The sequence below is a fragment of the Microtus ochrogaster genome, chromosome 10 (genome assembly GCF_000317375.1).
Source record: "Microtus ochrogaster isolate Prairie Vole_2 chromosome 10, MicOch1.0, whole genome shotgun sequence".
NCBI lineage: Eukaryota > Metazoa > Chordata > Mammalia > Rodentia > Cricetidae > Microtus > Microtus ochrogaster.
This window is the reverse complement of record NC_022016.1, coordinates 991,431-996,427: the sequence shown is the minus strand read 5'-3', so window position 1 is coordinate 996,427 and position 4,997 is coordinate 991,431.

Below are 4,997 nucleotides of genomic sequence, written 5' to 3'. Positions count from 1 at the left end.
TCCAAAGTGGTTGCACAAGATTGCATTCCCACCAGCAATGGATGAGGGTACCCCTTCCTCCACAGCCTCTCCAGCAAAGGCTATCATTGGAAATTTTGATTTTAGACATTCCAAGAAGGCTTTGTCAGGTTTTTATGTGGATATAGTTACCCACGTTGGGCACCAATTTGTAGGAGGGGGACCTGCTTGTTCATCCCAGCCACCTGGCTAGCTTAGCTCAAAAATAACCACACAGAAATTATATTCATTAAATCACTGTTTGGCCCATTAGCTCTAACTTCTTATTGGCTAACTCTTACATCTTAGTTTAAATCATTTCTATTAATCTGTATATTGTCATATGGCAGTGCCTTACTGGCAAAAATTCTAACCAGTGTCTGTCTCAGGCAGAGGATCCATGACTTCTCTGACTCCACCCTTCTTTCTTCCAGCATTCAGTTCCATCTTCCCTGCCTACCTAAGTTCTGCCCTATCAACAGGCCAAGGCAATTTCTTTATTCATTAACCAGGAAAAGCAACACACAGAGGGGACTCCCACATCATATTTGCAAGTAAAGGTGTTTGGAAATAAGGTATACTGCATGATACATAACATCTCCGGGTGCCACTAAGATAAATGAATAGGCAATGAAGATGTGGGAAAAACAGAGGAGCGAAGTGGGTTTTTTATTGTGTTGTTTACTTTTGGGTTTGTTTGTTTGGCTTTTTGTTTTGTTTTGGGGTTGTTTGTTTTTAAATAACAACATTTTTACCTTTTATTTCTCATTTTTATTTTATTTTTATTATTGCTTTTTAAGCTTTCCTTTATGTGGGACACTAAAATGGTGAAAAGAGGCTATGGAAGGATTGAGAAATTGATATGATTGGGGTGTGTGATATGAAATTCCCAAAGAATCAATAAAAAATATATGGTACAAATTACTGACATTACCAAACTCCTATCAGTTCCTATAATTAAATCAACTAGAGGTTCTTTGAATATGACCATAGCTTGAGAATCCATTCCACTAAATGGCAATCCACTTAATTAATATGTATATAGTATATCCCTAACTCTAGACATGATTTTTTAGAACTCCATGTTCAAGAAAAAAATAACAAAAAAGTCAAATCAGTCTGTCATTGATGAAAAATCCAGAAGGAATAGGAAACACCTGGCAGGAAAAATCAGCAAGAATAGGTAGTGAAGTACATAATGAGCCAGTTTTCTGGGGATAATACTAGTAGAAAAATATGGGCTATGTAGAAATACTTGAATTTCAGGTTTAATTATATGTCTGTTCCTAGAGAAAAAAATACATATCATCTGATATGGCCTCACAGCTGATAAATATTTAATAGACAAATAATAAATTCTGGAATGAATATTTAATAGAGAAACATCAAGGTATATAGGGTTGGTGTGCTAAGGAAATAAGGAAATATCTAGACGATAAGGCAATTGAGCTGGAACTTGAATGGAAATAGGTCTATGAAGCATCATTCTCTCTGAGGGAAAGCCAGGTCCTCTTTGAAACAGATTTGGTTGCTCAAATAAGAACACAAATGAAGCTGTTTTGCAAAATATGAACCGCAAAAATGACTGGAGGGAGTATGTTTATTATCACTTTCAGTATTTATTTGAATGACAAATTTAGTTTATTTACTTGGAAGATGCAACCCTTGAGGGAGTTAGTACAAGCAAAATAAAAATCAAGGTGGAACGAGATGAGCATCATCTGAGAGGCTATAATTATGTTTAGAGGTGGATAGACTCTGAAGAAGAAAGTCTGTTCCGCAGGAGAAGAAACATTGCAGAGCTTACAGACAGCTCAAAGAATAATGTCTACTTTCATGAAGCCAATGTGTGGCCAAGATTGAATATAGGTTAGAACCATGGAAAGAGTAAGGGTAGATGAGATTCTGTGAGCTCACAATGAACCAGATTGGGGTACAACCGATTAATGACTATATGAGCATAAATAAGACAGGCCTGGAAAAGAGCTGTGGGAACTTGAGGATAAATTAAGGAATGCATTTTTGGAGGTAACAGACTCAGTGTTCCAGTCAAAAAGTTGATTTGCTACCATAGTAACCTGTTTACTTATTTTGGTTCATTTATTATAAAGTGACATAAGGAAAAAGACCTGATAACATAAAACTGGGAGTTCTGAGTTAAAAGTAAAAGTGGTTTTGACAATGCACAGTGTTTGCATTTGCTTTAATAAATTGTAATTAAGAATAACATAGACTTGTGATAGGAAATTTTCTGTGGGTGGATGTGTATGTATACACACCGACAAGTACATGTTTTCAGTACCTTGAGTTAGTATTCCTTTGCTGTTGTTTGACATACAAGCAGGTAGAAAATGTAAACTAAGACTACTTGTTTGTTTACTGGCTGCCCAACCTGAATAATCACACAGAAACTATATTTATTACAACCAATAGCTTAGGCATATTCCTAAATAGCTCTTATATCTTAAATTAACCCATTTCTATTAATCTGTGTATTGCTACAAGGCTGTGGCTTACCAGGTCAGATTCTGGCCATCTGTGTGTTTTGACAGCTACATGATGTCTGGTTGACTCCACCTATTTTTCACTCTATATCTCAGTTCAGATTTCCCACTTGACTTTGCTCTGCTAAGCCATTGGCTAAAACAGCTTTATTAAATAACCAATAAAAAGAAGACATATACAGAAGGACATCCCACATCAAGAAAACTTGGCCAAAATTGCCTCTTACTGAAGTTCCTAAAAGTACTCAAAAGCATGAGCCAAAAATAGACTTAAGCCCCCTTTTCTCCCTGTTCCTCCAAACCATCTCTCAGACTCATTCCCCTTGGGAGGAACTCAGGCTGACAGTAGTAGAGCAAGGAACAGAGGTTGTGGTGGGGATGTTTCTTTCTTTGTACCAGGTTGAGTTATTAATTCGGTTTTTGGTAGAACACCAAACTTGAGTTTTCTCATTTAACAAATATCATACTAGAAAAGATGAACAACTTATTCAGGGTCACCTGACTCCTTCATAGCAAGAAGTAATAGACTTCTGAGACCATATATAATTCTCTGCACAAACTACCCTATAGTCCCAGCCTCCTTTGATAAGAATACAGGATTATGTTTTGGAGAGGTAAATGAGGAAAGATCCTCATAATGGAGTTTCCTATCTTCTTGGTAAACCAAGAATTTCCTTTCTTCCCAAGGATAAGCCAGGGTCCTCACAACAACTTGGCAACAGATGCCATTTATTTCAAGTAGTTCAGTTCCTTCTAACTACTCATGATTAATAGGCTACTGAGCCCTTCATTCTGGGGCCCTGAGTCTTCCCCTCAGAGATGGGCAGATAGACGTTTGTCCTGTTTCATTCCCTGGAGTCTTCATATTATCATTTTAATTTTTTCCACTCCATCATAAGTTTAAACTAGAACCCAACAGAAGGCAGCTATAATTAGTCTCACATAAATCAAGAACTTGCTTATCTGTGGGCCAGAACCCAAATCCTACTTTATCTTCTTCATAGGTCTCACAGCCTCTCCATCAGAGGTTGTACCTAGAATCCATTCCCATCCATTCATATTCAAGATGGGGTAAACTCCCTGATTTCCTCTGACCCTTTGTCCTTTCACATGAAGTTGGAATAGATGTCTCAACTTCCCTTTCTTATCTCAAGACAACACTCACTAGACTCCTTGTGGAAGATTATAACCTGAGAAATAACTCAAATTTCATGATACCATCCCTTCTTTCTATTTGGATGCTTAAGAAGACCTATTTGAGCTGCTGAATGTTAGTGCTGAAGTTAGTTCCTAGACAATCGGGGCTTTTTCCTTATGAGACTTAAAGTCAAGGAGAAAAAAATCATGTGTTATTATCATAGCAACTGTTATTATCATATCAATTAAAACAAATTAAAGAAATAACAGGAGGCCAATGGGCTCAGCTAAGACCTCTTTAGAGTCTGAATCCAATGGAGATACTCAGATCATAAAATATTGGGGGAGGGGACCTTCTGAAACTCATTAAAATTAAAAACATGTTTAACAGTCAAAAAAAAAAAGAAATAGCATAGTGTCCAATCTTGGATTTCTTAAATTAAATCTTCCTTTGCTGTATTATTCTGTGACAATTTGCCTACCATCTATTCAGAAATTAAAGCACAGATGTTACATTTTTTTGGTATTGCCTCTTCTCAGAGTAGAACAAGGAACCAGGAAGTGTGTTCTGTAGAGCAAGCCCAAGAACTGTCCATGGACTCAGCATCTAGGAGGAGCAAAGGAAGCTGGGGTATACCAATAACTAACTTATTTCTTCCTAAGTAGAGTTTTAAGACACAGTCTCACTCTAGTCAGGCAAGCCTAGAACTCAAAGCAACCCTGCTGCCTCAGCATCCCAAATGCTGGAATTACAAGTGTGAATCACCTGTGTATTTTCTTCTAATAAAAGTAACATGCTAGCACACCAATCAATTACAAATCACACTCAAATAAGTAAGCCTAGATGCTTTGACTTAATGTGGAATTGTGGAGAAATTCAAAAGTTATGATTGTGATGTCCTATTTATAGAAATAATTATTGTAGGAACTTCAGCACTAGGGAATCAAGTTCAAAGACTTCAAATTCATAACCTAATCAAACTCCTCATTCCATAAAGGCAGCTGCATCACTTATCTATGTATAGCCTGCATTACCTGGTCACTATAAGACCTGTGAAATGAAAATGGTTGTATGCAATCTTCAGAGCTCTAGTCGGGGGCCTCAAAAGGTGCAAATACCAAAGCACTGAAAATTGTTCTGCATATGTTCATGAGATCACTATTGTTCAAACAACAAAGCCCCCCTCTGTACTTAGGCCATGGACTGATACATACCATGAAAGAAAGAGTACAATAATACCTTCCTCCTTATATACTGAATTAGATAATCATAAGAATATATTACATCTAGTTACCTAGGTAGTAAAAAGTTCTCTTATACTACAAATGCATCCTTAAAGCTTGTACTCTCTCTCTTCT